Source organism: Procambarus clarkii, chromosome 56 (genome assembly GCF_040958095.1).
Source record: "Procambarus clarkii isolate CNS0578487 chromosome 56, FALCON_Pclarkii_2.0, whole genome shotgun sequence".
NCBI classification, from domain to species: domain Eukaryota; kingdom Metazoa; phylum Arthropoda; class Malacostraca; order Decapoda; family Cambaridae; genus Procambarus; species Procambarus clarkii.
Window position 1 is genome coordinate 25,367,837 of NC_091205.1, and position 15,160 is coordinate 25,382,996.

Genomic DNA, 15,160 nt, shown 5'->3' on the forward strand with positions numbered 1-15,160 from the left:
CAGAAAGTGGAGTGTGGAGAAGAAGAAAGAGGAGGAATGACAGGAAGAATAGGAAGAGGAAGGGCTGGGAAAGGGTACAAGAGGCAAGATGAATACGGAACGGAGTCACAAGAGTTGATAGTAGTGTGGATGGAACAGAAAATAGTCATCCATATATGTAAATGTAGCCTCCCTAGGGAGCTGGTCGGCCGAGAGGACAGCACACTGGACTTGTGATCCTGTGGTCCCGGGGTTCGATCCCAGGCGCCAGCGAGAAACGATGGGCAGAGTTTCTTTCACCCTGATGCCCCTGTTACCTAGCAGTAAATAGGTACCTGGGAGTTAGTCAGCTGTCACGGGCTGCTTCCTGAGGGTGGAGACCTGGTCAAGGACCGGGCCGCGGGTACATTGAAGCCCCGAAATCGACTCAAGATAACCTCCCTTCCCCTACCCCCCTCCTCCCCCCTTCTACTATCCTCCCACTCCCCCCCTTCTCCCCCTCCCTCTCCAACAAGTCCAACAAGGCATGAGTAAGACCGACCCGAGACAAAAGGCAGTATAATAAAAGGCAGATCAAGACCCCTCCCCCCCCCCCCGCCCCCCCTTCCCCAGCTCGACCCGGGCCCGGCCACCAACGGGGCCCCGACAGTGACCTTCCCCAAACTCTCATAAAAAAAAATCTAAACCTAAAAGAAAAATTGTATGCAACAATGTGAAAAATAACCTAACGTATTGAAGTAAATATGGTCTTTTGTTCGAGGAAACGTCAATTTAACAATTGGTGTTAATTTCACTAAAACCCCCGGAATTTTGACGATGTGGGGGAAGAGCGTCGGAATATCAGTGTACTATTTGGTGTGAGGACACGACGCCATGGCTATTATGGGGAGTTTTGGCTTCCTAGGTTTTAATTATAAAAGTCATTTTGGATATGCAGGCGACGAGTCACAATAACGTGGCTAAAGTAAGTTGACCAGACCACACACTAGAAGGTGAAGGGACGACGACGTTTCGGTCCGTCCTGGACCATTCTCAAGTCGATTGTGCAGGACGGACCGAAACGTCGTCGTCCCTTCACCTTCTAGTGTGTGGTCTGGTCAACTCAGTTTGTTTTAGAAACTGGACTCTGCACTTTGTCCTATTTTGGTTTTGGACCCCGACATAAAAGTCAATTAAGGTGGATTTGAAGATATAAATTGCCTGGTCTACAAAACTACCCGCTGAAATTTATTAAAATTTAGAGTGGTTAAGCTTACAAACAAGGATCCTTTCCTGCCTGAGAGATGTACCTTTTTTTTTACCCAATAGTCATTTGAATATAAGCAAAAAAAAAAAAAAAAAAGCCCAGGAGATGTGTATATTTGTGTGATGCTGTAGAGAGTTGTGGCTCGCCTCTCCAGGCCAGTCCTCAACACCACATGTTGCTGGAGATTACACAATTTGAAAACCCTACATATAAAAGCAGAACAACCCACCACAAACAACGGAATGATTCACTCTGCCCACCACGAGAGTGAGAACGAGACCGGCAGGCGAACAAGCCAACAATGACGTTACTACCCGCTCACTTAGATGTTTCCTTATGTCTTACGGGCTATTCATCCCCGTGCCACCTCTTGGGTGGCTTAATCTTCATCAATATATTGTCATTTCTCACTTGAAAATGAAACTTGTAAACTTGAAACGTTGTGTATGTTATAATAACTATAATACAGTTAGTTTTTCTTTTCGTCAACTCTGAACATTTATGACATTCGGAGAAATCCTCTTCCAATTAACCTCTGCAGTGCGCAAAGCGCCTTTAGGCGTTCTGAGAATTGTGCTATTTTTTTTTAAATTAGGCTATATTTTAATGTTTTTACGCAGATGTATGAGGACCAATTAGAAGAATAGAAGCCATAAACAAGAAAATACTGTAATAAACACGGAATATGCAGTCATATTCACTGAAACACGTCTAAATGAAAATCTGTTGCCAATATACACAATAAAATGTATATATATTTCACTGAATTCAGTGAGTTGCGCGTTGGTCGACTTTTGTACCATCATGTCAGAGTCGGTTAAGGCAGGCGTCTGGGAATATATATATATATATATATATATATATATATATATATATATATATATATATATATATATATATATATATATATATATATATATATATATATATATATATATATATATATATATATATATGAAAACAGTCTCGTTGCAAGTGTTTGTGTCCGTAATAGAGAGAGAGAGAGATTGGGCATAAGAAAGCAATATAAATGTTTATTACATTTCACGGTAAAAAAAATAATAAAATATTGCGCACATTTATTAGAAAATCCTCGGCAATTTATTTTATAAATAGCAGAGAGAATTTTGTTGATGAAATAATGCTTCATTCTGGCTTGGTACCCCCCCCCCTTGTGCTGTAAGTGGGGATAGTTCCTGTAAGTGGAGGTAGCTCTTATGTTGTAAGTGTGTGGGGGGGGGGGTAGCTGTTGTGTTGTGAGTGTGGGGGGGTAGCTGTTGTGTTGTAAGTGTGGGGGGGGGGGTGTAGCTGTTGTGTTGTAAGTGTGGGGGGGGGGGTAGCTGTTGTGTTGTAAGTGTGGGGGGGGGGGTAGCTGTTGTGTTGTAAGTGACATAGTTCTTGTGATATAAGTGGGAGAACACGAAAAGGTTCAGAAGATTGCAACGAGGCTCGTCTTAGAATTGCAAAGAATGATGTATGAAGCAAGACTGCAAGAACTAGACCTGGCGACGCTTGAAAAGAGGGAAAAAGAGAAAGACAATAGAGACATAAAAATTATTTATTGGGATTGACAGAGTGGAAAAAGAGGAAATCTTGACAATGCATACCAACAGAACAAGAGGGCAAGAGGGCTTTCCCAACCAAGCTGCATGGATAGAATCTTCTATCCATGCATGGATAGAAGCTTCTATCCATGCATGGATAGAAGCTTGGGAATCAGCTGAGTCAGAGATACGTTATAAAGTCTTAATTTAGCGTGAGTGTAGTGGGGAAATGGATTGAACTAAAGGAGCAGTTTGTAGAAGCAAATTACATTCATAATTTCAAAAGCAAATATGTTATGGAAATAGGTCAGGAGTGCATTAGACAACTACGAAGGCGGGGTCCAAGGACTAAAGCTGCATTCCATTCACCTGGGCTGTATGGGTCTCGAACCCTGGACACCACGTGTGTGAGGCCGAGGCTTTATCGACTGGGCTATGAGTAGTCTTAAAAAGAAAAGTTTCCAGAAAAAAAAGTTGCTACAACTGCATCTTAAAAGCACAAACAGGTATGCACAAATTCGTGAGTACTCCCCCCACCCATAGGTCATGCAGGTCAGCGTTCAATCCCCGACCGTCCAAGTGGTTGGGCACCATTCCTTTCCCCCGTCCCATCCCAAATCCTTATCCTGACCCCTTCCCAGTGCTATATAGTCGTAATGGCTTGGCGCTTTCTCCTGATAGTTATCTTGTCCCCCCACCCACCTTTCCCCCTATCACCCATCTCCTCCCCTCCCATACCCCTCCCACCACCACCTTTTATCTTCATCAGTAAGGTTTTGTCTGATGTCTCCAGGATGACACATGCGTCCCTCTCCATCTCTCATTGTCACCAACACGACCTCGTTCTATGGGTAAGGAGAGAGGTGTGGGTCACCATCTATGGAAGGGAAGGTGAATAGGTGACTCACCATGTATGGGAAGAGGGTAAGGGTGTGTGTGAAGCTGAGTCAGCATCTTTAGAAGGTCTGGAGAGCTAAATCCCCAACTGTTAAAAGTGAATCACCATCACTTGCTTCACTCTTCACTATCCCCCAAGAACTATCCTCACACTATCACTCCTATTCTGCCTTTTCCCGTGTTCCTTTATCGCCGAGAATTAAATAAAGCACATTAATTGCACTCTAGTCCCTTACACCAGGTAGGCTCATCCCCCCTAGTCTCATACTGGTGTGATGTATCAATCATGTGGTGAACATATGCTCGAAAGCCCAAGAGCCTCCCCTTCCCCTGGGGAGGCCTCGGCTCGTACAAGATGCTAACGAGCATTAAAACCAGGGTCAACAGCCCTTAACAACGTGTTCCGTAGCTCACTGAGACGGCGGGTTATATTAATAACTCTACAAGTGTTATATAGCGTCGCTAATCGTAGCGTGAAGGTTGTAGCAGCGTAGCGTGGCTAAGTTGTGACCAGTGTGTTACTAAGTGGTAGGGTGTGGTCAGTGTAAGTGTTACTAAGTGCTAGGGTGTGGTCAGTGTAAGTGTTATTAAGTGCTAGGGTGTGGTCAGTGTAAGTGTTATTAAGTGCTAGGGTCAGTGTCAGTGTAAGTGTTACTAAGTGCTAGGGTCAGTGTCAGTGTAAGTGTTACTAAGTGTTAAGTGACAGCGGGTCAAGAGAGCGACCTGCAGTGTTTTAAATGATGTTTAGAGTAGGTAACTTCGTCATGATATCATTGGTAGTGTTGTTGCTATCACTGGTAGTGTGTTGTATCACTGGCAATGTGTTGCTCTCACTGACAAATACTTTATAACTGTTGAAAAAAATGCAACACTTTGAATATAGGACAATCCAATGCATATCTTAACTACCACATCCAGAACGCGACCATGTAGCAGAGTGACGAATACCAGGAACTAGCAGTTAGTATCTACCAGTCACTCAAAGTTGCTCAACAAGCAGGAAATAATAAAATAAAAAAAAGATACGATTAACCGAAAAAGAGACCTTTGACTTCAAGGAAAAATCAAGAGTAGTTTTCCAGGTGTACCAGCTAGGCTAGCCCCCGATCTTGACTTCTGTAACCAAGCTTGGAGGACTTCATCTTTAAACGGACATATGTGCCTTGGAGAAAGTTCAACAGAAAGATCAACAAATCTCCCGCAAAAGCTATGTCAACTCTCATAACATGGAAGGTTGAGGGGCCACAAAACTGACACCGCTACAAACCGGACACGACAAGGCTGATCTTATCGACCACGAATTGGAAAATATTAATCCAGACGACTTCTTTAAAAGGTCTCATGCAACACACACATACAAGGGGGCAACATCTCCAAGCTCAACAAGCAACAGGAGATGCTCCATTCCACTCACCTGGGCACTAGGAGGCTCGAACTCTGGTCCCCCATGTATGTTTACTTGATTTAGCAGGAGATGCTCCTTCGCTATAGGGTTATAAACCCGTGGAACCGCCTACCCGCCGAAGCCGTAACTGATAAATTTGGTTTCAAATTCATTTGGAAAAAATCCTCATGAATAATGGGGTGATATCTGACAAGCCGTCGGCTTCCTGTTCCTGTCGAGGCTATTATAGATAGTGGCCCTCAGGTAAATTCAGGTTTATATCAATTTATATTTGTATCTGTCAATCTTTATATATATCGATATATACTTGTATCTTTGTATATATCAGTGTTTACTTGTGAATTTGTATATGCCAATGTATACTTGTATATAATGTATATATTCCTGTATCCTCATCTATCCCTGTATCTTCCTATCTGCCCCTGTATCCTCACCTCAGTCTCTGTGTCCTCGTATCTATCTCTGTATCCTCGTATCTGTGTATCCTTGTATCTAGCCTTGTATCCATCCGCGTATTTTTGATGTGCTGCTCTGTATATATGCAGGTATGTATGTATGTATGTATGCAGGTATGTATTACCTGTAACCATGCAGGTATTCCTGGCATTAGCGGCCATAACTGTAATCACTGTATCTCTCTCTCTCTCTCCCTAACAGGCAAACTGGTTCCCTTCGTGGAGTACTGCGTCTGTCACTGCCTCTGTCCTAACCATCCTGGTGATTAGCTTCGAGCGTTACTACGCCATCTGTCGGCCGCTGCGAGCTTCCTACACCTGCACCAAGATGAGGGCTTGCACCTGTATTCCTCACTATCTGGGCCGCAGCTGTCATCCTCTCTTGGTAGGCAAGAGGGAAGGATACATTTGTTTTGTTTAATTTTGCCCCAAGGGGCGAGTTTATTGGGCAGCGCCTCTCATCCTGTGAGTGGACACACCGCCATAGCAGCATGTACAACACTCCCCAATAGGAAGAAAACCCGCTGGGTTGCTGGCGATGAGTCACAGTAACGTGGCTGACGTATGTTGACCAGACCACACACTAGAAGGTGAAGGGACGACGATGTTTCGGTCCGTCCTGGATCATTCTCACAATCGACTTGAGAATGGTCCAGGACGGACCGAAACGTCGTCGTCCCTTCACCTTCTAGTGTATGGTCTGGTCAACATACGTCAGCCACGCTACTGTGACTCATCGCCTGCATATTGATTACACTTCAACATTCACCTGTGCTTCCATGTTCTCTCGTCCCTTACCTGGAAACGCCTGTCTGTCCACTTTGTAAGTTCCTCTTTAGTATCCTGAACGTTGTGATCATATGTCCTCTTATCCTTCTCTCTTCTACTGCGGTTAGATCTTGTGTTCTATGCCTGTCTTTATAACATTTTATAATCGTTGTCTCCTGATTTACCTGGTATGGGTTCCGTGTCTGAACTACACGTTCTAGGTCCTCTACCTGGTATGGGTTCCGCGTCTGAACTACACGTTCTAGGTCCTCTACCTGGTATGGGTTCCGCGTCTGAACTACACGTTCTAGGTCCTCTACCTGGTATGGGTTCCGCGTCTGAACTACACGTTCTAGGTCCTCTACCTGGTATGGGTTCCGCGTCTGAACTACACGTTCTAGGTCCTCTACCTGGTATGGGTTCCGCGTCTGAACTACACGTTCTAGGTCCTCTACCTGGTATGGGTTCCGCGTCTGAACTACACGTTCTAGGTCCTCTACCTGGTATGGGTTCCGCGTCTGAACTACACGTTCTAGGTCCTCTACCTGGTATGGGTTCCGCGTCTGAACTACACGTTCTAGGTCCTCTAAACTACCGTGTTCTGTTTGACGGGGGATTCGATTACTCAGGTTCTTGAAAACTATTATTATGTGTGCTGCTTTTGCACACGCTGCTGATGTTACTCAGTTGATGTGTAGCTTCCAGTTATGCACTTATAACTTCAGTGTCACTCTCAAAGAGCCTCTTAAAAATACTAGAAAGAAGGCCACGGATCAGATAGTAGTAAAGACGAGAGTACCTAACGGGCTGGTGACAGTCAGCCAAAGAGGCAAGAGGTTGGAATAGCGAAGGGTAACAGCGCAATCCTCCCCCCTCCCCCAAACCACTTGGGGTGGACGGTAGAGCGACGGTCTCGCTTCATGCAGGATTGGCGTTCGATCCCCGACCGTCCAAGTGATTGGGCACCATTCCCTTCCCCCCGTCCCATCCCAAATCCTTATCCTGACCCCTTCCTAGTGCTATATAGTCGTAATGGCTTGGTGCTTTCCCCCTGATAATTCTCCTTCCCTCCCCCCCCCCCCAAGGATCGATCCTACCGCCGATACTGTGTCTCATTTGTGTAAATAATATATAAGAGTCTTACATGTCAATACTTGCAGATGATGCACAGTTACTGAGAAGAGTCGGGACAGGTGCAGAGTGCAGGAAATATGTTAATGAAAGTTATTGCAGCAGGAGATCGGTCGCTGTATGCCGGGGCCCAAGAGCTGATGCTTGCCCTATAAGCACAAATAGGAGAGTACAAAAACACTCACACACACACACACACACACACACACACACACACACACACACACACACACACACACACACACACACATACACAGCCGGTGTCTGGAGGCCGGTGGGTGAGCGGACAGCACGCTGGACGCGTGATCCTGTAGTCCCGGGTTCGATTCCGGGCGCCGGCGAGAAACAATGGGCAGAGTTTCTTTCACCCTGATGCGCCTGTTACCTAGCAGTAAATATGTACCTGGGAGTTAGTCAGCTGTCACGGACTGCTTCCTGGGGTGTGTGGTGTGGAAAAAAATAGTAGTTAGTAACAGTTGATTGACAGTTGAGAGGCGGGCCGAAAGAGCAGAGCTTAACCCCCGCAAGCATAACTAGGTGAATACACACACACACAGACAGACACACACACACACACGGGTAGATAAAGACAGGCTATTTAACACAAGGGGCACACGCACTAGGGGACACAGGTGGAAACTGAGTGCCCAAATGAGCCACAGAGATATTAGAAAGAACTTTTTTAGTGTCAGAGTGGTTGACAAATGGAATGCATTAGGAGGTGATGTGGTGGAGGCTGACTCCATACACAGTTTCAAGTGTAGATATGATAGAGCCCAGTAGGCTCAGGAATCCGTACACCTGTTGATTGACGGTTGAGAGGCGGGACCAAAGAGCCATAGCTCAACCCCCGCAAACACAACTAGGTGAGTACACACACACACACACACCCACACACACACACACACACACACACACACACACACACACACACACACACACACCCACACACACACACACACACACACACGCACACACACACACACACACACACACATGTTGTGTTGTGAATGTTGTGGAGGAGTCTGACTCCATACACATTTTCAAGTGTAGATATGATAGAGCCCAGTAGGCTCAGGAATCTGTACACCTGTTGATTGACGGTTGAGAGGCGGGACCAAAGAGCCAAAGCTCAACCCCCGGAAGCACAATTAGGTGAGTACAATTAGGTGAGTACACACACACACACACACACACACACACACACACACACACACACACACACACACACACACACACACACACACACACACAAGGCTCCCCAATATAGGCTAATCAACCGATCTAATGACAGGGACCCAAGACACGGATTTTCATTACCCAGCGTGTGGAGGCTAATTGGACTGTGGCGGTAATTATTGAACTTGGATTGGTTAAGTGATGGTTCATTAATTATTAGGTGATCGCTGCTTTTAGATATCAAGGGGAAGTGTATTTACTATTTGTGCCTGCAGGATCGAGCTGTTAGCTCTTGGGCCCCGCCTTCATAAGCGTTTAATGTACTGATTCCCGACCTATTTTGATGTATCATATCTGCTATATATTTATTTATCTCACATAAACATCACCAGGCTTCAGCCCGGGGCAGCTGTCTAATTCCCTGGTACCTATTTACTGCTAGGTAAACAAGAGGCTTCACGTGAAAGAAACTCGGCCCAATTGTCTCTGCTTCGAGCGAGAATTGAACCCGGGCCCTTACGACTACGACTTCCGAGCACTTCCCCGCGCTAACTACCTCTCCGCTCTAACAACCAAGCCTTAACTACCTCCCAGCACTAACAACCAAGGCTTTAACTAGTCACTCTAGTTTCGACACGTCCCTTTTTTTCCCTAAAGTTGAAGAATTATCTCTTTATCCTCACTATCTCATCTTAAATGATAGTGATGCAATTGGAGGGAAATGACACAATTAGAGAGAGAATAGGGGGAAGAGGAGGAGGAGGAGGAAGAGAAGGAGGAGGAGGAAGAGAAGGAGGAGGAGGAGGAGAATGAGAAAGGCCAGTGATGATGGATGAAATTTTCCAAGAAACTTTCAACAAAAGTTTTATCTCTTGCTCTTTTTAGTGTGATATTTTATTGTGTTTTGATGTGTCTCACTGCGAGCACCATCATCACTATCACCGTCACCGTCATCACCGTCATCACCACCACCACCATCACTATCACCACCATTACCATCACTTTCATTATCAGCTGCCATAAGCATCACCGCCAACACTACATTCACCACCACTACCGCAGTCACTAACACTCTCACTACTCACCACAACTACCACCATCACCACGACAGGTAAATCCATCACAGACCAGCTTCAACACGAGTCATAATAAATAGTGGCACAGAAGGAGCCGCACCTCACTGCTCTGTAGTCACTGTTAGCTAATCACTATCAGGCTAGCACCACTGCCACCTCCTTTACGGTTTCACATTCAACAATATAGTGTTCTAAGGAAAGCATTAAAGGTTTATCACAGAGTTTACAATCTGAGTATTCTGGTAGTGGCTCAGCCTCACTAACCTGCCAGATGTGACTATAGCCAAGGTGAATTCGCGCAATTACTACATCACATTGCCTGGTTCGGACTACACCTTGTCACTCCCACCACCAACATTACCACCTTCCTCATCCCCCCTCATGCTAGTTCACCTCACACTCACAGCCCAAAAGGCAACTCATCTCCTCATAATCACTTCTGAGTGACCTCGTCTCTCGCCCTGACCCCAGCGTGGCCCATGGCCTAAGTTCCCTTCGTCAACAGCCACTTGAGTGGTTCTTCCGCCCCTACCAGCCATCTCTCAAGTCTTCGTCTCATTCTTGACGCAGGGTGAAGATGGAGAAGGGAGGGAGGGAGGGAGGGTAGTTTAAGGGAGGGAGAGAGGGTAGTTAAAGGGAGGGGATTGTTAGGAAGAAGGGTGATAGGGCATAAGGGGCAGAAGTGTAATCTGGAAATAATTCTCTGGTACAATGTGGTTTGATAAACCAAATATTACATTATTTATTCAAAAATTTTATTATTGAATGATTACACGTACCCACACGCACATACAATACACACACACACACACAAACACAAACACACACACACACACACAAACACACACACACACACACACACACACACACACACACACACACACACACACACACACATACACATAAACACACACTACCAGAGTGGTAGACGGTTGGAACAAGTTAAGTGAGAAGGTGGTGGAGGCCAAAACCGTCAGTAATTTCAAAGCGTTATATGACAAAGAGTGCTGGGAAGACGGGACACCACGAGCGTAGCTCTCATCCTGGTAATTACTAACTCGATGATAAATCGAGAAATTTCTCACATGAGAAATGAGTCGCTGTATCAATCTAAGAACGTTTGAGAGGCGGGGCCCAGAGCCTAGCTCGACCCTACACGCACATCTAAATCAGTCCATGTAGATGAGCCCTCACACGTGAGCCAGATAAAGAGAACTTCTTCAGTTTAAGTGCCGTAAATAAGTGGATCGGACTAGATGAAGGGGTTGTCTAGGTCGATTTGTTTCATAGGTCTAAATGTGGTAAACGTTTTAAATACTCTTTGACTGCCTTTTATCCTCCTCTCCTAGACTATGGGTCCCCCATAGTATTAATAGAGATAGTACGCGACCCTCTCTGTCTCTCACACACACACACACACACACAAGAGTCAATGCTCGATCCTGCAAGCACAAATAGATGAGTACACACACACACACACACACACACACAAACGATAAGTAAGCAATTTAATAATGCCTCTAAACGGCGACTGATTCATTGCACACTCCATACCCATCCTGTGGGGGGTAGTTTATTGTGTACCTTACACCCCAACATACGAGCGGCACCTCAAAAGGATAGCAGAGGGCACAAAAGGTCGACTTAATCAGATGTCGTCCCAAGCTCGCTTTAGCATATATAACAACAATACCTTGTAACAGAGAACGGAACCGGTACTGAAGAATTCCGGAGGGGGGAGACTCAAACATATCTCTACCTCTCTTGACTGGCACAGTAGCCAATACAAAAACTATTTGGGGTACGAGATGCCTGTCATGTCTCAGTCACACAGCTCCGGGTCCTGAGGGGGCTATAGCTGTCTAGGGATCGTTGACAGATTCACCCAATTGCAAAACCACTGCAATTTGCAGGGGAAATATAGTGTGTGTTTCAAGTCATGATTTCGAAGGACTATGAGGGGGTTTGTGGGTCAAGTGGGAAGGGGGATGGGGGGGGGGAGTAAATGGGTAATGGGTGGGTGGGTGAGTGTTGGATTGGTTGGTGCTCTGAGGCGAGATGGGTTTTGTTGTATACGTTGGTGGATTGGTGGATCTACTGGTGAGTAGATGGATTGGTGATGAATCTACTGGTGAGTAGATGAATTGGTGATGAATCTACTGGTGAGTAGATGAATTGGTGATTGATCTACTGGTGAGTAGATGAATTATTGATTGATCTACTGGTGAGAAGATGGATTGGTGATTGATCTACTGGTGATTAGATGGATTGGTGATTGAATCTACTGGTAAGTAGATGGATTGATGATTGATCTACTGGTGATTAGATGGATTGGTGATTGATCTACTGGTGAGTAGATGGATTGGTGATAATTGCTACTGGTTTAGTGGGTGAAGAGATTGACTGGATTATTATTATTATTAATGTATTTTTTTGGTATCCATATGTATCTGTATCCACCCTCACTACCACAATCATCTTAAGAACATGAAGAAGAAGAATTAAAAGATTAAACTTATCATACAAACACGCAAAAAAAAAAAATAAAAAATAAAATAAATACTTAAAACCCAAATTTACTTATAAACCGCAAGTCCTTGCAATTTCTTATTTACGAAGAATACGCTTAAAAAAAATCAAAGTCGACAGAACCTTTTTATACCTCACCTAAATGTGAGATTTTTTTTTTAAATTACCCGAAACAGTGATAAAAAAACTAATTAACACATCGTTCAGTTCAATTAAGTTCTGTCTGGTCCAATTAAGTTGTGTTGGGTAAAAAAAAACAAAAAACTGGCGAATCTAGGTCAATAATTGTAACTTTTATGTTGGCTTCTTTGGGGATAAAAAGGGTCAATCGGTGATTGGGGAATGGCGATTAGGACAGGTCAACGAATCGTCAGTTCGAATTCGAACACAACGAATCGCCAATTCGAACACAACGAATTCATCAACGAACGTCATAATATGGGCGTGTGAGGTAAGAGTTGTTTAAGATTCGCTACCTGGAACAACAAGTTCCAAGTAGCACGGGCTATGGTGAGCCCGTAGTGGTGAGAGGAGTTGAGATAGCTGAGAGTAGGATCCAAACCCACACTTGTATATTTATGAAATTTATGTAAAGAGTTTACACCAAGTCTTTCGGACTCTCCTGAGTGCTTTGTCAAGGTCTGAGTGTGTGATTAGAACTAGACTTACATCTCAACGTCTAATCATTGATTAGACTGATAAATCACAAATGCGTTTTAATGCTAATAAATGTAATATAATAAACACTGGAAACAAAAAACAAAAGTGATACAAATAAATAAACACTACAGTGGTAAATCAAATGTAACTCGAACCCTAATTTGATTTCGTGTTGGGCTCAAAGCCTATCAGCCACGAAAGCTTCCTAACCAAACAGCAAGTATAGTCCAGGAGCCAGATTCACGAAAGCACTTACGAACCTGTCCATCTTTTCTCAATCTTTAGCGACTTTGTTTCCAATTATTGAACAGTTAATGAGCTCCGAAGCACCAGGAGGCTGTTTATAACAATAACAACAGTTGATTGGCAAGTTTTCATGCTTGTAAACTAGTTTAACAAATGTAACCAAAGCCGTCAAAGATTGAGGAAAGATGTACACGTTCGTAAGTGCTTTCGTGAATCTGGCCCCAGGACTAAAGTCAGCTTTCAGTGTATATATATATATATACCGAGAAGTTTGGCACACATCTCAGTGTACATATCTCTAAAACCTGGGAATTGATAGAGGCTAGTGAGTCAAACCCAAATAACAAGTTTACTGAAATTGGAAAATAAACTATTTGAATATTAGGCTAAATTGGGAGAGCTCACGAATTTCGATATGAAAAAATAAATTTTCACATTACACAGTTAATTTCTGCCTTATATTCTGAAATATTGCATACTGGTTTGGTCACAATATCTGAGGAAGAACAAAATACCATTTGAGCCCCCAAGACGGTACAAAAACTCAGAAACATATCACATGAAATCCGTCGAAAGTTAGTGAATTTATTGTCTTAAAAAAAGAATGAGAAATGTCTCAATAAAAAGCTTCGAAATGACATCATCAAGCAATTTTTACTAAAAAATCTTTCATCATTGAAAAATAAAAATTCGACGCTAATTTTTCAGCCTGTCCTCCTTAGGTTCCTCAACTTCAAGAAACTGTCGTACTAAAGTGCCATTAGCCTAACCTACCAGAGGACCCAAAACAGAAAACGGGACAATATGCCAATTTCACAAGCTGCTACCATTTCCTAGTACGACGATTTCTGGTCTCAGGTAGAGTATACGTCAAAATGCGACGTTCTATTAGGAGGACGAGTTGCAGTATTACACACAATTAAAACTAACGCTTAATAGTGCACAATCAAAACATGACAGACAATAAGGACTTCAAGACGGCTGAGAAACGGCTTTGCTTCCAAGGAGCAAAATCCTGCTCCTGTGATTGAGAGGTGAAACAGACATTGAATGGGCTAACCAAGGTATGCAACCCACATCAATATCGTGTAAGGAGGAAATGTACATGTTTATCTCTCAGAATGTTTGGTAACAGGTTTATTGTTTGTGATGTGTGTCTATGTATCTACTAACACGTTGTACTGAACGGGGTGAGAATAGCTTGAGCTACCTCATCCCTTTGTGTGTATTTTACCTCAATAAACTTATTTCAATTTCAATTTCAATATCGTGTACATATTTAGAAGAGACTAGGCAAGTATTTTTCTTCACTTCCAAGCGTTACAAAATACAGCCGGGGTTCGGATTTAGTGTTTCAATTCCGAGTATAATTAATAACTTGTTATTCACTAAAACTAGAGATTCATAGTAATTCCATGATTCAATATATCGATTTGTAGTAATTCAATGTTTATCAATATTTATTCACATAAGTTGCCATAATATAAACAGTGATTTATAGTGAATTGCAACACAGAGGACAGAAAACAAATGATGGAGGCACTCCAGATTCTCCAGTCAAGAGTACAGATTCCAGTGTCAACGTAGCCTAAATCTTGTGGCAGCAACAGAGATGCCATCACAAGCTTGCTAACAATACGTTAAGCGCATTCATTCATATATTGGAATGTTATAATTGAAGAACACGTCGTGGGCGACGTTTTTAAAATGTCTGGTAAAATCTTGGATGAAGTTTGGAACAAAAAAATTAGGAGAATTGAATTATTAAGATCGTCTGACTGTGGTTATGGAGCATAATTATATCTTAGGGAAAGCCTAGCAGTATGTATAACTGGAAGAGTTCACTACGAAGCAGATGATGCTGTGTGTATGTCAAACTTATATAAGTGGAACATTAAGTAAAATGTTGCCTGATGCCAAAAATGTTTGCACAACGAAGCCTACATAACAGAAAAATAAGAAAACAATGAAGCAATTATTTTGTTGACTACATTGCAGAGGAATGAAACTTATTCGTTTTCTTTAATGAAATTACGAGTCAAAAT

The 15,160-nt window shown here is 43.4% G+C and overlaps 1 non-coding gene across 1 annotated transcript in view; it reads left to right on the forward strand.

Moving 5' to 3' along the window:
• Window positions 1-15,160, forward strand: part of LOC123747567 (growth hormone secretagogue receptor type 1) — a 174,054-nt gene that overhangs the window by 146,384 nt on the left and 12,510 nt on the right. Inside the window, exon 3 of the transcript XR_011223072.1 lies at window positions 5,729-5,911. This is a non-coding gene — a transcript (growth hormone secretagogue receptor type 1). The remainder of the gene's footprint in view (window positions 1-5,728; window positions 5,912-15,160) is intronic.